Source organism: Macrotis lagotis, chromosome 3 (assembly GCF_037893015.1).
Source record: "Macrotis lagotis isolate mMagLag1 chromosome 3, bilby.v1.9.chrom.fasta, whole genome shotgun sequence".
NCBI lineage: Eukaryota > Metazoa > Chordata > Mammalia > Peramelemorphia > Peramelidae > Macrotis > Macrotis lagotis.
The window spans coordinates 285,033,143-285,058,833 of NC_133660.1; the positions used below are offsets into that span (position 1 = coordinate 285,033,143).

At 42.3% G+C, this 25,691-nt stretch overlaps 1 long non-coding RNA gene across 1 annotated transcript; it reads left to right on the plus strand.

Annotated features, from left to right (window-relative positions):
- Window positions 1-1,158: 1,158 nt before the first annotated feature.
- On the plus strand, window positions 1,159-14,516 carry LOC141518858 (uncharacterized). The gene is made up of 3 exons (XR_012477293.1): window positions 1,159-7,719; window positions 12,913-13,077; window positions 13,527-14,516. It is a non-coding gene; the product is annotated as an uncharacterized LOC141518858 (long non-coding RNA).
- The last annotated feature ends 11,175 nt before the right edge of the window (window positions 14,517-25,691 follow it).

Here is a 25,691-nt window from a genome sequence, read left to right on the forward strand (position 1 = left end):
TTTACAATTTTCCCCTCATCTTGCTTCCCTCCCGCCCCCCTCAGAAGGCAGTCTTAGTCTATACATGGAAAACACAGCTTTATTAAAAAGGGCATTCCTACATCAAAGAAAGGGAAAGATAGCTTAAGGGATCCTTAAAGGCCAAGTGGTTTTTGGGTGCTTCATTGGGAAGGCCAGCTGACTGGACTTGTGCTTTCGGGAGGTGAGAGACCTAGAGCTGAGCTAAAGCCTGGCCGTTTAGAGCCCATAAGATTGAGTATTCGAAGTTTGGGAGCTAAGGCCTGTAAGAGAGCATGGGAGAGTTTGGGAGTGGTCCAGGCTTCCTAGTGGAGGGATGCTGTAGGAGGTGTGGCGGGATGCGGTCTAACTTGGGCTCATGGGCCTGCATTCACGCATGCGCTATCTAGCATCCGATTTGACCCACTGGTGACCTCCTGGCCAGGGTCAAAGCAAAGGTCAAGTGCAGAAAAATTTGTTTCCAATTATAATATTCCCCCACGCCCATAATTACCTGCACCCAAACTGTATGATCAGGCAGCATCTGGCAAAGGTTAAAAACGGCGGCGCTTGAACCACAATACCCAGCGTTCCTTTCGGTTTGCTGGGGAACCCCGGAGACCGTGAGGCTCCGCCCCCGGCCTTCAAACACACGTGACCTGAGAATTCAAGATCTTTCTATAAAAAAGGAGGCCGGCCAGAGATGCTTAGTGGTGGGCCTCTTAAACGTTGGGGGCAGGGAGGGGAGGGCCCGGCGCAGAGGCTGAGGCCGCCCCTCCCCCGTCTCCGCCCGACCCGATGACCCCTGCTCTCGAGGAACTTAGCCGCGAAAGACTGGGACGCGCGTGCGCAGAACCGAACGGCGCGGAGGAGGCTGGGGGCGGGGCTGCGGCGGACTTTCTCAGCCCGCGGCATAAATTGGCTGCAAGGATTCCAGGAAGAGGCCGCGGCCTCAATCCGGGGCTTTCCCCAGAGGCCCCTCGGGCGCCCCCTTCCGGACCAGCCAAAGAGCACGCGCTTCGGCGCCGACTGCGCAGGCGCCGCTGCCCCTTCCTCCCCTCCCCCGATCTAGTGCGCAGGTCTCTCAGTACTTTTCCAGCCCCCGGCTTCCGGCCACGCCCGAGCTCGGCCCCGCCCCAGGCCTCCGAGGAGGCCCGGAAGCGGCTGCTCCGCGGGGAGGGGCCCGCGCTGGGTCTTAAAGGGCCAGGCCGGCCCCAGAGTCCTGGCGATCCAGGCCGAAGCCTCCTTACAGACGGGGAAACTGAGGCTCGGAGGTTTTGGTCCCCCCTCACTGCCCCCTCTCTTCCAGCTGTCTGCCTCCTGTCCCAGAATCCCCCCCGCGTGGCGCTGATTCCTTCTTCTGGGGAAGAGCCAGGCCTCCAGGACCCAGCAAGGGCAGAGAAGCCGCCCAGTGGGCACGGGAACCCCAGAGGCGGGCACTTCCTCACCCAGGGGGCGGGAAGGAGGGAGCAAGCGGGCAGAAATGCTTCTGGGGAAAGGAGACCCCAGGGCAGCTGCCAACGCCCAGCGGCGCCACCTCCGGCGGGAGCCCAGGCCGGGCCGCAGAGCCGAGCTCCTGTGCGGGGATCTCGGCCGCGACCACCGAGGCTGGAGTGTGGAACCACAGGCCCGGACGCGGGCACGGTTGTAGAAACAGAAGGGAAGTGTGCTAGGAACTCGGGGGGCGATACCCCGGAAAGGACGGGGGCTCCTCCCGAATAAGGAGCCTGTGTTTAGTGATCGATCCATGCGGATCAGGTAAGGAAACAGGGACCCCGAACCAGCGCATCACGGCGGTCCGCAGGCATGCAGCGCTCACGAAAAAGCTACCAAGAGACGGCCCGGTGGTTAGGGTTCCACATCAGGAACTCTGGAAGAAAGAGAACATCCGTATTGCAAATACAGACCTGGAACCATCCTTGAGAATGCAACAGAGAGACTTTGGCTGAACCAAAGAATTGGCCAAAATGTTGAAATTAGCAGAAGAAATCAAAAGGATGTGTGTGCAGAGGTTCCCATCACCCAGTGTCTTCCTGGATTGCCTGACTAATGTTCTTGTGGAGTCTAAACCTGAGATTACATTCCAAAATTGTATTCAAATGCAAAACTACATTTGTCCAAAGTACAGCGAACATTAAATATATAAAAAAAATTAAGAGCAGGATAACCTGTCCCAGAATTCTATCTAAATTAAGCTGAAAAATGGAAAAAAAGAACAAGCTATAATAATAATAATAAAGATAATGATAATAATGATAATCATAGTAACAATGATAATAAGTAACAGCCTATCAGTGGAAGTTTAGAAAATTGAGCATCTTTGAAATACCCAGGAAGCTACAATTAGGTAGCCAGAACTCAACACCAGAAATGTTGATAGGATGATTGATTGCTTCTTTTTCTTCATTATCCAGGAAGACCAAAATGACATCTCTAGGTTAGAGGCAAATTACAGTGAGTCAGAATGTGACTGATCAATCCAGTACGAACTTGGAGTGCTCTACCACAGGCCAGGCACAAAGGGTCTATATGAATACCTGGGGTGGTCACTCTAAACTATATATCTCACAGTTTCCTTTGAACTGCTTCAATTCTGCCTTCCTCAGACAGCACAGTACTCTTATCTGATGAGGGCATGCTATGCTGGGCAGTCCTTTGCCAATGTTACCTACACTGAATAATCAGTTCCAAAGTTTTTTTTTAGGTTTTTTGCAAGGCAATGGGGTTAAGTGACTTGCCCAAGGTCACACAGCTAGGTAATTATTAAGTATCAGGCTAGATTTGAACTCGGGTACTCCTAACTCCAGGGCCAGTGCTCTATTCACTATGCCACCTAGCCTCCCCCAATTCCAAAGTTCTAAAGAGAGACCTTCAACCAATTTCCCTTCTGACCACCTGTGAGCATTTACCCAGAATGAGTTCTCTATAAAATAGGGTGAAAGCATAATCATTCCTCATAACTATATTATGATAAATTAATTTCCTTTAGAGAATATTAGTCTTCATATCAGATCACCTTGTCTCACTAGGTAGAAATTGAGACTCCAAAGTTGCTCTCTGTGTTACTTACAAACCTAGGAGGACAATGGTCAGGATGCAAGGAGAATACCCTTCCAGGAAAAGACAAAAGAATTTAGGAAAAGAGACAAAGATGATAATCTTTGTGGCGCTATCTTGGATAGCAATATTGTGCAACTTCTACGTTTAAGCCACTAAGGATGGTTAATGATTGTTCTCTTATTATTTGTTTTTGGATAAATATGCCTGTGTCTCCCTCAGTTCCTTGTGACCAAGATGAGTTCTACTTAAAAGTTTATTTGGTAAATCCCAGAGAATAAAGCTTCATGTCTAATCTATATTTCTGTTATGTTATTTTTAGCCCTATTATAATTTTAGGGTTCAGAATAGTCTTTTTGACAAGCATATGCTTGGCATTCAAACAGCGTGTCCAGTCCATCATAGCTGTTCTCTTTGTAATAACATTTGAATACTTGGCAGTTAGCTGGAGAAGGGATCTCAGTGTTTGGTATCTTATTCTGCCAGGTGATCTTCAGAATCTTCCCAAGACAATTAATTAATCAAGCAATCAATTATTTATGTATTTATTTGCAAAGTAATGGGGTTAAGTGACTTGCCCAAGGTCACACAGTTAAGTATTAAGTGTCTGAGATCACATTTGAACTCAGATCCTCCTGAGTCAGTGCTCTATCTACTGCACCACCTAGCTGCCCCATTCCTAAGACAATTTACATGGAAGCAATTCAGTTTTCTGGTGTGGCACTGGTAGACTGTCCTGGTTTCAAAGGCATACAACAGTGAGGCCATCACAGCAGCTCTGCAGACTTTTACTTTGGTAATCAGTCCTAATACCTCTTCTCTCTCATATTTTCTTTGGAGCCTCCCAAACACTGAGCTAGCTTAGTGTCAAATTGTGTCAATGCTTTATTGTGCCAACCTCATTATCAATGTGTACCTACCTCCCTGGGAAAATACACTGCCAAGATAAGTGGATAAGTGAATTTATCCACAGTCTTCAAAACTCCATTTGCTGTAAGTGAACAATCCACACATGTGGATGGTGTGTTTTCTTGGTGTTAATTGTTAGGCCAAAATGGGCACAAGCAGCAGAGAATTGCTCCATACTTTGTGGCATCTCAGCTTCAGAGCCTATATTGAAGGCAGAGTCATCTGCAAACACAAGATCCTGCATCAATATTCCCTCCACTTTGGTCTTGGCTTGTAGCCTTTTCAAGTTGAAGAATTTGCCATCAGTGCCATGGCTGACCGTGAGGCTGTGTTCATCCTCAGTGAAGGTGTTTGGGAGCAAGGATACATCCAGGCAAATCAGCCAGTGAAATGGACGCACAATACTGATGAGCTTCTCCAGGCAAACAAATTTTCCATAAACTTCATGACTGACTGTATCAAAGGCCTTGGTCTGATCTAAAATGCTGTATACAGACCTTTGCTCTGCTCCTGGCATTTTTCCTGGAGTTGTCGAGCAGTAAATACCTTATTGAATGCTCCTTGACCCTTTCTGAAGCCACACTGGCTCCCAGGGAGGTGACCTTCTTCCAGGTCAAGGGTCAATTTACCGAGAAGGACTCCGGCAAGAATCTTACCCAGCAATGATGGAGATTGAAACAAACAGAAAGGTTCGAACTTCATAAACAGATGAGGAATCTGAGATCCTCAAATATTCTTAAAAATTTGACCAGGTGAGTTAGTAGCTTACATGAGGTATCACAATTCCAGAGCTGCAGAGAACATTTCCATGCATCTAGCCCACCCATCTGCCACCCAACCTCTGCTTAGAGACCTTAAAAGGTCCATTCAAATTGTTGTCATTTTCCCTTGATCAGTTTTGCTTTGTCTTCTGCTGCCATAATGAAGCATACTTGAAGATGTCTGTCTGAGGTGTTCTTCCTTCAGTCTTCTCTAAGCTCATGGTTCCTAGATTTTCATTTGTAGGAACAGACTTAGAGCTTTGAGTTCACACAAATGAGGAAACCAAGGTCTGGGGAAGGTGTGACATTGAGGTCACACAGGTATTAAGTAGCTGAGCTGGAATTTACCTTTGATTCTAATTCCAAATCCAGTAGTTTTACTCTGAAAAAAAATGGCAGTAAGACTAGAAAACTGTGCATCCATTTTATTGGCATACTCACTGGATTCTAGATAGTGGACAATGCTTCTGTGATTTCCCAGGCACCAATGGAGTGAAACAAGGCTGTGTTCGATGAGAATAATTAGGGGGTAAATGTAACATTTCCTATTTGGGTTCAAAAAATAAGCTTCCCAAGTACAAGAAGGGGAGTTGTGATTAGGCATCAGGTTTCTTGAAGAAGATCCAGGGGTCATAGTGGATTGCAAATTCCATATGAGTTCATAGTCCATAGATAAGATAGGGTAGCCAAGGAAACTCATGTAGTGTTGGATTGCTTTAAAGGAGGCTTAGGGGCAGCTAGGTGGCACAGTGGATAGAGCTCTGATCTTGGAGTCAGGAGGACCCTGAGATCAAATTCAGCTTCAGACACTTGACAATTACTAACTGTTTGACCTTGGACAAGTCACTTAACGCTTATTTCCCCACATGCAGGGTCAATCAGTCATCCTGGTTCATCTCTAGCTACTGGACCCAGCTGGCTTCGGAGAAGAAACAGGCTGGTGACTTAACCCAAAACCCCCCACTGAAATCCAGGTCATGTGCTTGTCATGGCATCACTTCTCTGTTGTCATGGTCTTCTTCAAGAATGAAGGAAAACATTAACTGAGGTCTAGACTGGAAGCTGTGAAGAAGGGGACTATTCCAGTTCCATTGTGTTACCTGTTCTAATCAGGGCACATTTGAAATACTATTTTTCTAGAAAGACCATTGAATTGCAGATTGTACAGAGAAGGGCAATGAATATGGTAATAGGCCTTGGGAACTCCCCACATGAAGATCACTTGGGTTACACAGCATGACCGACCTAGGAGCTAGATGTCTATTCTTTTAATCAGGAAGGTATGAGTTCTAATTCTCCCTCCACATTTTACTAGCTATGCTACCTTGGACAAGTTATTTAACCACTCTAAGCTTCAGTTTCCTCAACTAAAAATGTTAATGACAATATCTATCACTCTTAAATCACAAAGTTGTGGTTATCTGATGAGATCCCACCTGTGAATCATTATTTAACATCAGTCAGGACAAGTCACTTCCCCTTCCAGGGTCTTGGTTTCTTCATCTGTATAATGGAGATTGGAGGGCCCTTTGAGTTCCAGACCTATGTATGACCCCATGATCATCCTTCCTTTCCCTTGAAGGACCTGGACACAGCTAACCTAGAAAGGAGACAACTCAGGGGCTCCAGTAAGGACCCTTTGAAGACCTGAAAAGGCTGTCACAAAGTCAGGTTTGCTTAGTTTGTCCCCAAGGACAGAATTAAGAACAATTTGGGGAACCTGATGTAGATTGGATGTCAAGGTGGGGAAGACTTCCTCTCCAGGAGACCTGCCCAGCAATTGAAAGAGCTGCCCCAGTAGGAGATGAGCTCCCCATCCCCAACCCCAGAGGTCATCAAACTGAGGCCTGATGACCTTGCACCAGGGCTGTTGCACACAAGGCTTCTTCAGAAGGAATTAAGGGGATTGTGATTGTGTTGGGGGATCTTAGAGCAGAGCTCTGAGAGTCACCAAGGAACTCAAAAGGAGTCTTAAAGCAGAACAACTTTGGAAGATGGATAGCTCTCCTGCGTTGTTCAGATGAGACTTGGGATCAGTTGTGCAAACATTATGTGACTGTGTGAGCTCAGAACCAACCCTGTCCATGACTGGGCTCCAGAGGATGGCAGCCCCAGCCCCGGGGTGAACTGGGAAGTTTCCAGACCAGCTAACTCCCCAAGTAGAACACTCTTTCCTGGCTCCTGAAGCAGTCTATTCACTGAAGTGAGTTTCAATTTAAAGCCTAAGCAGGGCTCTTTGGTCAAGGCAGAGTCAGGATGACTACTGTGGGCTGAGTTCTCCTCCTAGTTCCCAAAGACTTCCTGTCTGGTGGATTGATTCTTGCTAGTCCCAGATCATCAGTCAGAGCCCAGGAAACATAGATGAAGAGACCAGAATAATAGGATGTATGGTGTGTGTGTGTGTGTGTGTGTGTGTGTGTGTGTGTGTGTGTGTGTGTGTTCATCCTTTGGCTACTCCAAGGGATGACTTTAGATGATTGGTCTTTGAATTGAAACAAGTAGGGGAGGTGGGGCAGGACAGGGCTCCAATGGTTTCCCTCCCTACCACCCAATGGTGTCCAAGTTCTCCCTTTCTGTTCATCTGCCCCACAGGAGGGGTCCTCATCCAGGGGGTAATTTCTGGTGGAATACGTGTCCATCAGCAGGTTCCCCTTGGCCCAGGTAGCTGTTAACCATTCAAGTTCCTTTTAGTGGTCCATCCAGGTCCAATGAAGAATTAAGAATCACTTTGCTTCTGGCTAAAAAGGTCCAGGAGAGCGAGGGATGAAGAAGAGCTGGCCCTAAACAGATTTGTGGGCAAGTCTTGAGTCTCCCCCCAGTGGAGAGCAGCAGAGTCCAACTGTCAGCTCCACTGACCCCATTTGCCACCAAAGTTTCCTATTCTTGCTTCTTGTTATTGACACTAGAGATTCTTGCCATTTCTATCTTAGGAATAATTGCCAAGGAAGTGCCATCTGGACCTGAGGATTCTGACCTGAAGAAGGCAGAGATTGAGGTTGGTGCTTTGTAAATATTTGTAAATAAGTAAAGATTTGTAAATCCATAGATTTATGCTTGGAAATTTTAGGTGGGGACTTGAAGGGAGAGGGACTTAGGGATAAAAGACAAGACAAGACTCTCTTCAGGGTCCTCTGGTCCCATTTTGAGAGTGAGACTTGGGCAGACACTCACTGACGGCTTCCCAATAAGACAAAGAATCTGCTCATTATTCAGTGGAAGTATCAGGAATTCATTTGTGGGATGGTTTGGAGGACAAAGGGGTTATTGAAACTGGATAAAGGCAGTGCTAGCAGAGACAGACTTTCCTTTAGAAACACAGAATGAGTGTTCAGCTTTATGGGATTCATAGGATTCAGAGAACAACTGGTCTGGGAGGTAGAGGAGACTCAGACCAAATGTCTCAGGGTCTATTCTGGATGGACCTGGTAATCCACTTGGTGACCACAAGTTCAGAACCTTTCAGGTTTCAATTTTGCTTTTCCTGAGGATTAAAAATTTGTAACAAGCTTAAAAAAAAGATTTTCATTTTCAGGAATACAAGACAGAATATGAGAATTGGTAGGTGTGGGGGGGAAACTTCAAACAATGCCAGATCTATGGGTGTCTTAGAAGCACGGGATGTTAGAGTTGGGGGATCTTAGAGCATGGGATGTCAGAGGTGGAGGAGATTTTAGCCTAGGAATTGTCAGAGTTGGGGCATCTTCATGCATGGGATGTCAGAATTTCCATCATGTCCATAGGTCTTTGCTGCTAGAAAGAAGGAAGAGAGGGAAGGAGCAGTGTTTTCTCATCTCTTCTTCCCATTCTCCTGAGCTGTGAGAGTGTGATCCTGTAAAACCCATGATGACAGAAAAGATACTAGCTCCCAGTGCTTACTGGCTAATTGAGAAGAGAAATTGCAAACTGATTACTCCCATCAGAGGCAACGTATAGAACAGGGATGACTGACACTGGAGAGGGGAGTCTGCCAGAGTCTTCTGGAGTTAAGCCTCTTCTGCAGCTATGACAGCAGTCAAAGGCAGGGTGGTGGGGTGCTGCAGAGAACCTCACCAAAAAAAGTGGAGTGAACTTGGCTCCCTGTCCAAACAGGTCAGGATGTACCATTCTGAGGAATGCCACGTTTAGAGACACATTCCTTTGACTTAAGACTGTGTGCCCCAATAAGAATTCCTGGGAAAGGGATGAGGATTTAAACCACCATTAGTTGTGCCATCTTACTAAGAATTAGTTTGTCTTCCTGTGTGAGATATAGAGAGTAGAGGGCATGCTTTTTAAAATGACGCAAGTAGAGAAAGAAGCCAGCTGAGGGCTTGAGTCATTTACTTCTTGGCAGGGATGGGCAAGTACTTCAATTGAAAAGAGAGTGTAAGGTCAAAGAGTAGTCTTTCCTCCTTCTCAGTTTTTCTTGGTAGTGGCCGGGACTGACCACTGTCTGATTTTCCTTATGATCTCAGGGCAGAGGTTCCTGAAGCTGCTTCTGCTGTCACTGCTGGTGTTTCTGTCCTTCCCCACTGTCTCCATCCTCCCTTGCAGATGTCTTAAATTGTCTTATGCTGGAAAAATCAGATCCTCTGACCTTTTGTTGGTCTGTTACTCCAAAATTTAATTTGAGGTATTATTTTAAACTTGTTTGGAGGGGAATGTTGAGAGACTTCAGCTGTATCTTGGCCTACATCCTACTGTCTTGGCTCCTATTATGTTATATCCCTTCTAAGTCTTCTCTTCTTCCCCATTTACTTCATTGAATCCTTTTATGGTCTGTCCCAAATGTCTTTGGAATATGCTTTCTCATCATTCTCCATTTCCAAATACAACTTCTACCCTGGCCTTGGTTTGTGGTTTTATAATCAGAGCCCAAGCCCAGAAACCTGATTGAGATTTTCAGAACATGCACCCATCACTGGGCTATCTATGTAGGTGAAGGTTCCGTTGTCTTCTTGATACTCCCAAATAAGGAGCACCCTGGTTTTGTGAGGTTGTATATGTTGGGCAGGGCTTCCAGACCCTAGAAGTTAGCTGATTAGCTGACTGTTAAAGAGAGTCTCTGTGGACAGATGCAGATTCATGTATGGCTGATGAAGCTACTTGGATGGATCTTTAATCTGATTTGGTGGGATAACTAGATCATCCCACAACTGGCCCCTTTATGACACTACCAGAGCCATGAACCTTAAAATGACTTAAAAATGACTTCCCTGGGACTGCCTGTCTGAACGAGAAAGAGGCTGAGGCTGGTGCCACCAGCATCATGCCAGCCTTGACTGTTTCAGCCCTAGTGAAGAAGGAGCTGCTCCAGGTGGTGGTCAGAAGTGATAAGTACTGGGTGAAAAACAAATAGGGTGACAAGTCCAAGGTGCTTTCACCTAGCTAGATTGAGGCATGTGCTTTGGAGAATGGGGGGAAGGAGGTCCTCTATGAAGTGACCAATGAGAACTGTGAGCACTTTGTAAATGATTTGATATATGGAATCATTCACAGTGACCAGGCTTGTCTAAACCTGCTCCCCTCATAAATGTCTGCAGGCTCCAGGTGGGACTCGGGTAAGTCCCTCTGGGGTGTTACATGGGATCACAATAGGGCACAGTGCCCAGGGGGTGAAGGCTTGTTTACCTCCCTCTGACCATGGGTCTTCTTGTTTCAAACTCAGTTTTCCTAACTGAGGACTCCCTCCCTGCTCCCCCATAATGGAAATTTTTACTTTAAATCTCTGGACATTTCTTTGACTGACACAAGTGAAGTCAGTCACCAAACATTTATTAAGCTCTTGCTACATACCAGACATTTTATTAACAGAAAGATAAGAAGCTCACATTCTATTGGAGGAGACAAATCATAAATAAATAAAACAAACAAGGCATGTTTACAGTTGATGAATGACTACATGAGTGGGGAAGGCTCTGGCAGCTGGGGCTGGGAAGAAATTCTGGTAGAAGTGGGTAGGCAGCAATCCCTCCATTTCTTTAGAAGAAATGATTCCAGTTTCTATGGGAGCATGTTTTCAATGTCTATTTTGGCTTCTATCTAGTCTGTGATTCTTCACCTAACAGGATTGACCTGTGAATCATGGCCAAAAGGTGACAATGATTGACCTGAAGTTATTTATTGGATTTAATGTCCTGGATATAATGCTGTGTCCCTCATCATCCATATTTTTGGAGGATCTTCAAAGACCTTTGATTTTCATTTTTTTTTTTTTTAGATTATTCAAGGCAATGGGGTTAAGTGGCTTGCCCAAGGCCACATGGCTAGGTAATTATTAAGTGTTTGAGCTTGGATTTGAACCCAGGTACTCCTGACTCCAAGGCCGGTGCTCTATTTCACTGCGCCACCTAGTTGCCCCCAAAGACCTTTGATTTGCATCAGACCCTGTACCAATACTATTTATTATGGCATTTTTAAAAATAGTTCCCCAGAATTGAAAGTTTTTTTTGTGTCTTGTTTGTGTTTTGACCCTGAAACATGACTAATAATGGAGCTGTTTTGCCTAGTTTCACATGTATAAGATATCATATTGCTTACCTTCTAAATTGGTGGGGGAGAAATGAGAAGGGAGAGAATTTAAAACTCCAAATTAAAAAAAGTCAATAAATAATGAAAATTTAGAAAATATTAAGAAGTATCTTCACAGACCTTAGTGAGACGCCCTCTGTCTGTCAAGATCATCTTATCTAGATTGCCCTAGGAAGCCCTTCCTCATCTTTGAGAATTCAGTCACCCCTCAGTTTCATCCCTGCTTCTTGCCTTTAGGAAGAACCAACAAACCCAGGCCAAGTCTTGGAGGGGGAAGGGAGGTCAACAGAAATGGGTGAATTTCAGTGCTGTAGTAGGTTAAAACTGATAAGGTTCCTATGCTCTCACAGCCCAACCTCTCTTTTGTTTCCCCATGCTGACCATTCCATTCCTCCCTTTGTATAAATGAAAGGTCCTTGCATCCCACCCTGGGAATTGTTGATTCTTTACTTTCACAAGAGCTAAATCTAAACTTGCCAGAGCAAATCATTTAACTGGAATAGAAGGAGCAGTCTGCCCTATTGACCATGTCCTTCCTTTCGGTTCACAGGTCACAGATGTTCTCATGACAGTTGAAAACTGAGCTACAGCTGTATTTGGGATATGTGGCATTTTGGCTGTTGCCCGCTTTGTTGGTAGAATATTTCTAAGAAACTGATAGCAACACTTTCTCAGTGAGGGGTGGTGGGACAGTTGGAAGGGTGGGAATTTGTAATTCAAAGTTTTAAAAATGATTGTTAAAAATTGTTTTTACATGTAATCAGGGGAAAATGTGATACTAAATAACAAAGGAAAAAAAAAGACTTTCTTTAAAAAGAAAAAAAATAAATGAATGAAAAGTGGTAGCAAAACCAATAAGGCAGTCATCCAAGTCATGATAGCTTGGCTGCACCATGAGTTCTATGGTGCAATATAGCCTCTCTGCTTTTAATAAAGATGGTTTTATTATAAGAAAAAGGTCCATTAAGAAAAGGCCCAGGATGAATCTGCTCCAAGCTCTTCCTCTTAATTTAAACTGAAAATATAAATCTTTTCTGATTCAATGGTGGTCCAGTTTCAACTCTGCCGACTGAGGCAGGGACATCTCTACAACCCTTGTTATCCTGAAGCAGTTACAAAGATGAAACTCTCATCCCTTTTGGGTTCCTACTCCTTGAAGAAATTATAAGGTGACTGGACCTCAGTAAAAGATCTTGTTTCTTGCAGGGATTTTAAAAATCCCTCCCCCCACTGATAAATCCCTTAAAAACAAGATATCAAATCCTTTCCCAAAGGCACAAGGCAAGCCTGCATATCCCTCCTTTGGTATCTGAGTTACCACCCCTCATCTACATGTCCTTCATTACCTCATCTTTGCTTGTTAAAAAATTCTTTGCACAAAAAATTCAATTCCCTCCTCAATTGGGCTGCTGCCTCCCTTTAGGGAGAATAGACTGTAGAGTATGAACCTTCCTCCCTTCCCTTTCCCCCTCCCCCTTTTCCCTCAATTAATGACTTGAGATTAGAGATAGTCTGTTTGAATTCTTTTGAGAGCTGACTTGCTTCAAACTTTCCTGTATCTCATCATTTTCTCTGAGCTAGATTCTCCATCTCAGATTCCCACACCTTTGTTCTTGGTGGTGCCTCATACCCTACTGGAACCAATTTCCTTTATCTCCTTTATTGTGTTCCTTTACAGGACTCACCTTCAGTTTACAGAGAGTTCAACTTGGAGTCAGGAAGATCTGAGAACAGAACCTACCTGGACCTGTTTATCTTTGTGACCCTGGACAATTCACCAACCTCTACCTGCCTTAGTTTCCTCATCTGTAAAATGGGGAGGATCACAATAACATCTCTAGTTGTGAGTATCAAATAAGATAATCCTACTAAAGCTCATAGGCCAATGCCTGACCCCTACTAAGTAAGGTAGAAATGTGAGCTGTTAACATTAGGATCATCCCATCTTTGGCAAGGAACCCTGTTAGGGTCTCCCCTGGGGAAATGATCTGCTGCTTCCCCTGTTTTTTCCTTCCTCCCTCTTTCCACACAAATCCTGACAGGGTCAAATACTAAATACTGCAGGATCTGATCTTGGTGACCCTTCCCTAACTATTGCAAGGATGGAATAGAGGACTGAGACACTGCCCATGCCTTCCTTCCCTCACTGGGAATTCCAAGAAACAGAAACTTAAGAGAGGGTACCTGATGAGGACAAGCTTTGCAAGGCAGGTTGCCTTTCCATTCCATTCCTTCCTTGAATTTTTCATGAGTTCTTTTCAGTCTTTTCATCACCCATCCCACTCTCCACAGGTGTATCTGTCCCATATTCCAGGATTTCCCCCATATCTGTTGACTCTTTGATCTGTGGAAGAATCAACAAGCCCAGGCCAGAGCAAGATAAGGCAGAAGCCATTCTGTGGATCATTGGAAAATCACCTGAGAATATGGACATTTGATCATCCAGAAGGTGAAAGAGGATTGGGAACTGTTGTAAGAGTACATAATAAGTGGATTAAAAGATACAGAAATGCTTCTGGTAAAAGCAGACATCATTTTATCAGGCAAAAGGGAAGGTTGCAATAGATGAATCTCATTGAAGCTGTCCACTGTCCATGAAAATGCTTCACCTCCAGAAGATGCCTGTAACATGACTCATATCCAAGGTCCTTTAAGGGTGGTCTGCATTTGCAAGATCTCATCCCAAAATACATGGATCACACAGTGTGGGACAAATGGTTGTGACATAGGGATTTTTGTCTAAGGAAGCAGAAGGGGTTTATGTTGGTAATTCATTGGAAGCATTATCCCAGAAAGGACAAAAGCTTGCACTGAATAAAGAGCCCATAATTATTGAGCAATGCAAATTATGTAAGGAAACAGGGACCCTGCACCAGCAACAAACATTTAGTAGCTACTAAAGAGCTATGAAGATACAACCTGGAGTTTTGAATTTTACATCAGAAACTTGATATCTTTCTTAGATAAATGGATGATAAGAACATCCATATTACAATACAAGACCTGAAACTTATTCTTGAGGACTTAACAAAGAAACTTTGGCCAAACCTCTTAATCTCAAAGGCATACACAGAAAATGCGGAAGTTATTTAAACTAACAAGAAATAAAAATGATATTGGAGCAGATGAGGTACCAAATATCCCTATCATCCTGTCTCTTGAATCACTTGATTAATATTCTCATGGAGTCTAAAGATGAGATTATATCCCCAAATTTTATTCAATTATAAAAAGTATTCACTTGACCTATTTGTACAAAACAGAGTAAATAAAAAATATATGTGTGTGTGTGTGTGTGTATCTATATATCTATATCTATATCCATACATATAAGCAGGATAACTTGTCCTAGGATTCTTTCTAGCTGAACTAAGCTGAAAAAGATGAGAACAGGCTAGAATAAAAAATAACAAGAAATAGCATATCAGTGAAAGTTGAGAAAATCGAACGTCTTTGAGATGCCCTGAAGGACACCATCAGGAGGCTGGAACAAAAAAATGTGTTAGCCTCATTAGCAGAGCATGAACCTGAGACTCTCATACATTCTTTGATAAAACATTTAATCAAAAAAGTCCTGGAGGTTGTGAATTGTCATTGCCTACTTAGAAATCATTTGCCCATCATAGCCCAGACTTAAAACTGATCCAAGAAAATTGAAGAGATTTGTTTTTAATAGATGTCTCTGTGGTGGCTGCCAGTGTAAGGAGTTTGGGGAAGGAGCAAGATTTCATGAGTCTAAGGAAACAGGAGCATCTCCAGGTCCTATGTGTCCTTAGTCCTACCAGGGAGATCAAAAATGGAAAGATTAGGAAATGTATCCCAATCCACTTATACCCCCTAAAATATCCTCTAAGTACCCATTAAAATACACACAGTTTTGAGCACTGTCTCTCCTTTGTTTTTAATATACATAGATTTATTTTATTTATTTTTTCCAACTGCATACAAGGAAAGCCTCCAAGATTCACCCTTCTGTAAGATTTTTAGTAGCACACCCTCTCCCTTTTCTCCCTTCCTCCACCTCCTCCCCTGCCAGTGAGCAATCTGACATAGTTTATACATGTACATAGATATTAAAGATATTTCCATATTAGTCATGCTTCAAAAGAAGAATCAGAACAAAAGGGAGAAAAACAACGAGGGGAAAAAAGCATAAAGTATAAAACAAATATAAAAAGTTGAAAATAGTAAGCTTTGGTCTGCATTCAGACTCCATGCTCCTTTTTTTTTTTGGATGTGAATGGTATTTTCCATTATAAATTCTTTGGCATCGTATTTGATCATTGTACTGATGAGAAAAGATATGTCTATCTAGTTGATCATCTCATAATTTTGCTGTTAATATCAACAATGTTCTCCTCATTCTGCTCAGTTCATGTACATCTTTCCAGTCTTTTCTGAAGTCAGTCCATTCATGATTTCCTACAGATCCATAATACTCCATCATATTCATATAACACAATTTGGTCAATCATTCCCTAGTTGATGCGCATCCCCTCCATTTCCAATGCTTTGTCAGTCCAAAAAGAGCTGATATAAATATTTTTGTTCATGGATCTTTTCCCTTTTTTAATGATCTCTTTGGGATTCAGATCTAGTTGTGGAATTGCTGGATCAATTTTATTGCCCTTTGGGCAATATTGCCCAAATTGCTCTCCAGAATGGTTAGATCAGTTCACAACTCCACCAACACTGCATTAGTGTTCTAGTTTTCCCACATCCCTTCCAGCATTCACCATTTTCCTTTTTTGTCATATTGATCAGTCTGATAGATTGGAAGTGATACTTCAGAGTTGTTTTAACTTGCATTTCTCTAATCAATAATGATTTAGAAGGGGCGGCTAGGTGGCGTAGTGGATAAAGCACTGGCCTTGGAGTCAGGAGTACGCGGGTTCAAATCTGGTCTCAGACACTTAATAATGACCTAGCTGTGTGGCCTTGGGCAAGCCACTTAACCCCATTTGCCTTGCAAAAAAAAACCCCTAAAAAAATGATTTAGAGCATTTTTTTTCATATGAATATAGATAGCTTTAATTCCTTCATCTGAAAACTACCTGTTCATATGTTTTGGCCATTTGTCAATTGGAGAATGACTGGTATTCTCATGAATTTGACTCAGTGCTCTATATAGTTTAGAAATGAGTCTTTTGTCTGAAACTATAGTTTTTGAGTTTGTCTTGGATGGGGATTCCCAAGTATTTTATGTTCTCTATAGTTACTTTAAATGGAATTTCTCTTTCTATCTCTTGCTGTTGGGATTTCTTGGTAATATATAGAAATGCTGTGATTTATGCGGGTTAATTTTATATCCTACAAATTTGCTAAAGCTGTTACTTGTTTTGAGTAGTTTTTAAGTTGATTTTCTAGGATTCTTAAATCCTAAATATACCATTGTATATTGTGATAGTTTTCATTTTTTATTACCTATTCTAATTCCTTAATTTTCTGTTTCTTCTTTTAATATTAAAGCTAACATTTCTTATAGATATTGAATATTAGTGATGATAATGCACATCCTTGTTTTACCCCTGATCTTACTGGGAATGCTTATCCGCATTACATGTAACTCTTGCTGATGGTTTTAGATTGGTACTACATATCGTTTTCTTTTACTTTTTTTTTTGTTTTTGCAAGGCAATGGGGTTAAGTAACTTGCCCAAGGTCACACAGCTAGTAAGTATCAAATATCTAAAGTTAGATTGAACTCAGGTTCTCCTGATACCAGGGCCAGTGCTCTATCCACTGCACTATCTAGCTGCCCCCTATACTGCTTATCATTTTAAAGAAAACTCTGTTCCTATGATTTCTATTATTTTTTTTTTTTTAGGTTTTTGCAAGGCAAATGGTGTTAAGTGGCTTGCCCAAAGCCACACAGCTAGGTAATTTCATCATGTCTGAGGCCAGATTTGAACTCAGGTACTCCTGACTCCGGGGCCAGTGCTCTATCCACTGTGCCACCTAGCTGCCCCTCTACTATTATTTTTAATAGGAGTGGATACTGTCTTTTGTCAAAAGCTTTTACAGCATCTCTTGAAATGATCTGATTTTTTGTTAGTTTTGCTTTTGATATGGCAATGAAGCTGATAGTTTCCCTAATATTGAATCAACCTAGCAATTCTGGTGTAATTCCTGCCTGATCATGGTGTATTATCCTAGTGATAATTTAATATAATGACTTTCCTTTTTAAATAAAGCAAGAAGTATGGAATGGTTGTATAGGTCAGCCTCACTGGTTTGGGCTGATGGGATACCCTCCTAGCACTGAAACCAAAGGTCTGTACCTATGTCCATACCAGTGTTGGGAGAAAGACCACAGCATGCTAGACGATTGACTAGACTATTCTATAGACAGACTATTCTAACAGCCATGACACAAATCATCTCCAAGTAAACCGCCACCTGGACAATGTCAGGAGCTAGCAAGGGGCCCTTAGAGAGAAAGCTGTGCCGAGTCCTTTGGGAGCTGGAGTCCTTGGGAGCTGAATATTCCGCCCCACTGACCAAGGGCACTAGACACAGCTGCGCCTTATCACCTCCTCCCTAATGTACCTCCCTCATCCTGTAATGCAAGATGCTTCATGTACAGCCCACTTGCATCCCCCCCAATTACCTAATTATTCTTTGTTCTACCCCGAAAGACCTAACAGTATATATGTAATAGCTAAGCAGTAATAAAATTGAGCTGGAGGCATAAGGCAGTAGTGGCTTGACTCCTTATTCTCAGCTCCCCTCCGGGAGGGAGGTCACTGCTGTGGGCCCCAAGGAAGCAAGCCACAACATAGATCAGTCCTGCTGCTATAAATCAAGCCCCCTCCTCCCTGGACCTTTGGGCTGCTTTGCCTGAGGCTGCTTGAGGTCCCCTAAGTCACAGAATTGTTGCATTTATCTGCAAGAAGAGTTTGGATAAGTTTGTGAATAACAGACTCATATTGGGTCATTGAAACTGTGTCAGTGCCTCCCAATGGATTTGAGTTTGGGGGGCAAGCAGGTGCTCCCACAATTTACCCATTTGTGATACTATCAGAAATTTGAGATTGACCCTGAAGATTGTTGGGTCTAAGTCAAGAAAGGTTAAGAAAGAACTCATTGTTAAATATCTTCTTTTTTTGGGATTAAAAGATCAATATGCTGGTTCTGATGAGTATCTATCAAGATGTCAGCTGTAAAGGACAAAGCTCTGGTGAAGATGAAATTGCTCTCCATGGTGATTGGCACAGGCAAGCTACAATCCATTAACAAAAATGAGGACAGATACCAGCTAGTCTCCACATGTAAGACTGTTCAGCAGGTCCTGAAAACTTTAAAGGAAGTGGTAAATGAAGTTCTGTACAAGCTGATGGAAGATTTCTTTTTGGAAAAAAACCCAAGAAATGGGATCCCTGGTGGAATTCAGGTGGGTCAAGAGTAATGGTTGCATGATGAAAGCTACCATCTACATTCAGAGAAAGAACTATGGAATCTGAATGCTGTCCAAAGCAAAATATTTTCACTTTAAAAAATTTGTTTTATTTTTACCCCCTTTTCTTTTTTCTGTCTCAACATGACTAATGTGGAAATTTGTTTAACAAAGTTGTATGTGTATAACCTATATCAGATTACTTGCAGTCAAGTGGAGGGGAAAGGGAAGGGATAGAGAAAGGAAAATATGGAATTTAAAATCTTAAAAAATCAATGTTGAAAATTATCTTTACATGTACTTGGAAAAAATAAAAATAAATAGAAAAAAGTACTGGTCACTGCAATAGAATAAAGGACTGGATTTTAGCAGGCTTGTGGGGCTGGCATAAAAGTCAAGGATCTTAATAAGATCTGACCTAGTTTCTCAGTCTGATTCTAGCTCCAGACCTCTTCATTTTAGACTTGATTTTCTCATCTGAGGAAAAGAATGAAACTTGTAAAACTCCAAAGAGGTCTCTATATTTAGAAGTAATGCTTAGTGACTCTAAGGCTCCCATCAAAACCTATCAGGGCCAATTCAGGTGTGCCCATGAACAGTGTCTGACCTGCCTGCAGTTCAATATTTGAGTTTCACCCTTGTGATAGCTCATTCATAGGGTTGGGTGGCCATATAGGAGTTCCTTAAATGTTAATCCCTAATTTGTTTATTATCATGTATGGAATGTTGATTGTTTAGACCACTCCCATGTCATAAAGATTTTAAATCTCTGAAACATCATTGCTCTCAATTCACATCCCTTCCCCAATCTATTAATAGTTCTATGGACCATATAAGTACATTATATAATATATAATATGTAATATATAATAAATATATAATATATATAATTGTGGAATTATAACTAGCCTAGAACAGAGTGGACAACTCTGATCTAGATTTTCCTAGCCATGTTTCTTATTGGTTATCAGATTTCCATATGCAATTTGAAAGTCAGTGGGAGATGCAAGATTGGAGGTCACAGAGAAATTGGTGTAGGATGCGTAGTTTTGGAATCCATCAGCATAGAGGCAATCATTAAATTCATGGGAGTTGAGGAGAGCACCAAGTGAAGTAATATAGAGGAAAAGAAAAGAGAGGCACCACCAACAGTTAGAGAGCATGATCTAGACGGAGCAAAGGAGACTGAGGAGGAGTGGCCGGAGAGGCATATTGGAAATAACTCAAGACTGGTCACCTGAGAGCCAGCAAAGGTAGATAGAATTGGCTCTGTAACAGCAGATCCCTCTCATTGAGTTCACAGGAAAAATAGAAGCTGAAGAGGTAGGTGCTCACTCAGGTGTCTGGAACACCAGTAAAAAGGACAGGTTCTATGGGGGATGTAGAAGACATCCTGCCTCCGTCTGTCCTATTTCATCTGGCTGTGCCTGGGGCCTGCATCTGAGATGGTTCTTCATTCATTCTCCTAAAGGGTCAATGTTACTGACTTAATCCTGCTTCTAAACACCTGTAAGCCAACCTCAGACATTTTCTAGAGTCCATTGGTTCCCAGCACCAGGGGTCAAGAACATCTCTAGAAGAGACTTAGGAGATAGTGACTCTCTCTTCTCTCCAATTGGGCCTATCCTTCAAGCAGCGTACTGAGTAATTAATCTCCGTAATAGGAAGAGTCTATACAATGAACTCTTTGAGTCAAAGATTATATCAGTTTGTAAGAAGCAACTGATCATGTGGGACTATTAACTTAGGAAAGATATCAGCCTGAACATACAGAACTTGGAGTCATTTAAATAATTATGATAATAAAACCTATGGTAGCTGACAAAATCACCAAGTGAGAGAAAGAGTGAAGACAGAAAAGAAGAGGCTGGAGATACAATCTTGGATTATTCCCACAGTTAGGGGCTTCACTTTGGATAATGGATCAGCAAAAGAGACCAAGAAGGAATGATCAGATAGATAGAAGACCCAAGAAATAAAAGTGTCAGAAAATCCAAGAGAGGAGTCTGGGAAGACAGCATCAAATATTTAATTGCACAAAACTGTATATATCTGGTTTTACATTGAAAAAACAAAACAAATAAGCATTTGAACTATTTTACTGGATCCTCTCTCTGGGATATTGTGATACATCTGCTTCCCTACTCTCTAAGGAAAAAGAAAAAAGAAAAACGAAACCTCTTATAACAAGGATGCATGATAAAGGAAAAACAGGTTCCTACTCTGACCTTGTCCAATATAGATCCTGTATGTAGGTATGCATATGTAGACACTTAGACATATATGTTTATACATGCATAAAATACACAGGACACACATAGACACACACTAACAAACCGAGTGTATCTCTTTTTTGTTAAGTTGATAGAACCTGCTTCTACACTGGTTCTCTGGAATGCTAGTTGATCTCTATCAACATGAAATATTAAAGAATAAGAGCAGAGAGGCTTCTGTCATAAAAAGATGAGAACGATAGAATAATAATGTTGCTACTATTGTTGGAGAAATAATAAAAAAGAAAGTAGATCCAGCAGAATCAGAAAGAAAATAAACTGCTCTCAGCAAACAAAAAATCAGCAGAAATGAAAAACTCTCCTGTCCTGGCAGTCTAGTGTTTTTTTGGCAGGGCATCCTTAGGACCTGGTTATTTTTGCTAACTTGGGAGAATGATTCCTTGAAGAAATACTGGATTTATCTCTTAGACGTTTTGTCCTTCCTTAAGGATCTGATTTCTCTCTCATCACACTCAATTTGGATCAATGTACAACAGGGAAACAAAGTAAAGACTGACAGATTGCTTTCCGAGTTGGCGGGGAGTAAGATTGGGGGAAAAATTGTAAAACTCAAATAATATCTTTAATAAAAAAAAGAAAGAATGGATTTGTTTTCTCTTGGACTCACACATTCACACATATACAAAGAGGTATGATTCAGTCAGGAGCAAGTTTGAATGTTTTTTTATTTTTATTTTTTATTTTTGCAAGGCAATGGGGTTAAGTGACTTGCCCAAGGTCACACAGCTAGGAAATTCTTGCAAGTCTGAGGTTGGATTTGAACTCAGGTCCTCCTGACTCCAAGGCCAAGGCTCTATCTACTGTGCCAGCTAGCTGCCCCCAAACTTGAATTTTTTGAATGTTTTTTAAAGACTCATTTTGAATTTATGTAGTTTGGAGCATGTATAGTACTCTGACATTCAATTATCTGTTGGTAGAAATGGTGGTATCCTTAGAATCAGGAATCAGGAGGATGGGAGATCAAATCCCACCTCAGACACTGACACTAGCTGTGTGACCTTGGGTAAGTCTCTTAACCCTGCCTGGCATCCAGGGTCATCTCCAGTCATCCTGAGTCATATCTGGCCACTGGACCCAGATGACTCTGGAGGAAAAAGTCAGACTGGTGACTTAGCACATTTTTGAGAGAATCTCCAGTTAAGATGGTAGCTGCTGCCCTCAGATTCTGGCTTCATGAAAGAAGGGTACCCTCACCCCCCCATTCCACAAGGCTATTAATAGGAGCTCATTATAAAACAGGAACTTTTTGTTTGACCTTCAAAGTGATCTAGTACACAAAATGATGGGTATCATTAGGAACTGAGTATGGCGATCTATTCTAATGACCTTTTGTCTGTTGGCCTGGGGAGCAGAGAACTTGGATCCAAATAGCTGTCCCAAGGCCAAACATAATCAGTTGATGACCAAGTTTAGTTAGTTCTTACCAGGGTAGATGGTGATGGCCTAAGAGATGTGAACCCCACCCACCCAAGGTGCCTCAGGCTGAACTGAGAAGAGACCAGGGGATCTTTTGTCCTCTGTCCAGTCACTTACTGATAGGAATCAAACTGGAAGTGGATCAAATTGACTTGGGTTGTTTTGTGTCTGTGTGTGTTTTTTTTTTTTTTTTTGTGTGTGTGTGTGTGTGTGTGTGTTTGTGTTTATTTAGAAAAGAAGCTAGTTTCTCTTAGTCTATTGCTCAAACACTGAAAATGTTCCTCTAGGCACCAAATTGAAATCATTAACTTTTCAGAATCAGGGCTAAGAGAGATCTTTGACCTGATGTCCTGGCTTGATACCTGGGAGTTGGATCATCTGACCAACTAGCTCTAAGGGGAGTATGACTTTGACAAAACTTTCCTTTCTTGATCAAGATTATTGTTTTATTGCCAAAGCAAAAATGTGCTTCATCTGATTCCCAAAGAATCCTGGTTTATGGACTGGTCAGGCCTCTGGTCACCCCTTAGCACCCCGGGGGCTTCTTCCCAGAGCTCTGTAATTTATATTGGGGAGCCTCTCACATGTTCTACAGGTGCCTGTGGTCAAGTATGGACTCCAACCCAACTGTTTTGGTTTGTTAGCCCAGAAAAGTGCTAACATAGGATGAGTGTGTATGTATCCATCCATCCATCCATCCATTCATCCCTGGACTCTTAACAAAATCATGTCTCTGTATCACATGCATGGAGAGTTGTGAGATTATGTAATGGAATAAAGACCTCACCCTATTTTCATCTGTATTCTGCCTCTTCTTTACTTTAGGAGATTTCTCAAAAGAACTGGACCTTTGAGGGTGGTGCTGGAGCTTAAGGATCAGCATGTCCTGGAGCCTGGCTGACTCAGGTGAAATAGGCCTCCATTTCTTTCTCTGTAAAATCAAAGGCTTGGAACCTAGGGTTTCTTAGGTCCTTTCTAACTCTTAGGAATCTTGGAAGACCCACCCTCCTCCTCCCTACCTGGCCTCACCCTCACCTGATACATCATTGAACTAACTTAGAGATGTCATCCAGGCTGTTGAGAGTTTTTTAAAGAAATAAATGGGGGTGGCTAGGTGGCACAGTGAATAGAGCACTGGCCCTGGAGTCAGGAGGACCTGAGTTCAAATATGACCTCAGACACTTAATAATTACCTAGCTCTGTGGTCTGGGGCAAGCCACTTCACACCATTTGCCCTGCAAAAACCTAAAAAAAAAAAAAAATAAATAAATGGTTTCCTGAGAAGAGTTAGTTGTGATGTTCCCTTCAGACCCAGCTGAGGATAGAAGAGCAAAGAACCACACATTGTCTTCTTGGTTGAACTTGTGGACAAGCAGTTGAAGTGGGACAATATAAGGAGGTTGGGGAAAGCTTTCCAGTTGCTTGACCCAAAAGTCAGAGGACCAAGAACTCACCTCCATTTTTCTATCTGGGGTGTGGGGAGGGTGAACAACGTCAATGGAAACCATCCCACCCTTCAAAGCTGGGGAGAAGTAAAAAACAGGTTGTGAGTTCCCTAAAAAATTGCATCCTACCTCTCTGACTAGCACTTCAGATGCAAACAAACCAAGGAGGATGATGAAGATGCTGGCGAGAGGTCTCCTGTGTGTGTCAGGTGAAAAGGCCCACTTGCTGGATATGCCTTCATCTTTTGTCCCTAGTTAGCAGAAATCCTGGGGCTGCCTTGTCCTATACTTACCTGTCTGTAGGAAGAGCCCTAGAGAGCTGACAAGCACCTCTGAGGGTTGGTTTATTGCCCACAGATGCTTTGAAGGCACCTGCTTTAAGAAGACTCAGGACCGGAGGAAGAATAAGGTGAGGTGCAGCAGAATCAGCGGCATCTGCTTTGAATTCTTCTGAGCAAACCCTTTCTCTGGGCCTCAGTTTACTCCTGTGTGAAGTAGCAGAACTAGATGAGCTCCACTGTCACTCTCCTCACTCCTACATATCTGGGTTTCTTCTAGCTCTGAGGTGTTAGGATTTGTGATAACCCTAAAGAACAGAGGTCATCATTTCTCTGCTGTTCCAGAAGCTTCTATGGCTTTACCATGAAATACCAACTCTGGTCCAGCATTTAAGAGCCTTTAGAACTTGATTCTGACCCATCTCAGACATTACATTTGTGCCACACTGGCCTATTGGCTATTCCCAGAGCATTACATTTCCTACCCACCCTCAGGTCTTTGTGGAGATTGGGTCGGGCCTCCCTCCAAGCCCACTATTCTATCCATAGGACATCCTAGTTACCTGAGTGATGGAGATAGGGCTCATCTTCAGTTTTGAAGATGTGGATGAGAACAGCTCTAGGGAGTGGGGTAAGGGTAGAGGTGAGCACGGGTCCTAGGAGAACCTTTGCCAAGAGCCAGTCTTGCATGGAAGTGCAAGTGAGAACGGACATTGATAGGGGAGCATAAGGACCTTTACTTTAAAAGGAGAGGCAGGGGCAGCTAGGTGGAATAGTGGATAGAGCATTCCTAGAGTCAGGAGGACCTGAGTTCAAATCCAACCTAAGACACTTCATAATTACCTAGCTGTGTGGTCTTGGGCAAGTCATTTAATCACATTGCCTAGCAAGAAACAAACCAACAACAAAAAAGTGAATATAGTGTTCATCAAATTCTGAAGGGTTTTTTGTTTTGTTTTATTTTTCTTCGTCTGGATGGGGATAGTATTGCCCATAGCTGATCTTATAGGTCATCCTAGCTCTCTGACCTTCTGAGTGTATCCATCAGGGTAGATTAACTCACAATTTTGTTGTTAATATGTACAATGTTCACTTGGTTCTGCTCCCTTCACTCAGCATCAGTTCCTGTAATTCGTTCCATGCTTCTCTAGAGTCCAACCATTCATGATTTCTCATAGAACAATAGTATTCCATAAGATTCATATACCATAACTTGTACAACTATTATTCAATTGATGGGCATCCCCTCAATTTCCAATTCTTTGGCACTAGAAAAAGAGCTGCTATAAATATTTTGGAAAATGTGGAACTTTTCTCAGTTTTTATGATTTCTTCTGTACCTTAAACAAATTGACAGCAATATTGCAGTATGATTAGCTGTGAATGACTTACCTTTTCTCAGCAATGCTGTGAGACCCAAGAAAACTCAAGGGTTTATTATAAAGAATGCTATCCTTCTCAAAGACAGATTTGATGATGTCTGAATACAGATTGAAGCATGTTTTTTTCACTTTATTTTTCTTGAAGTTTCATTTTTTTGTGTGTTTATGTGTGTTATGTTTACTTTTACAACATGACTATAGTAGCAAGGTTAAAAATAAATAAATAAATAAACAAATATGTTAACA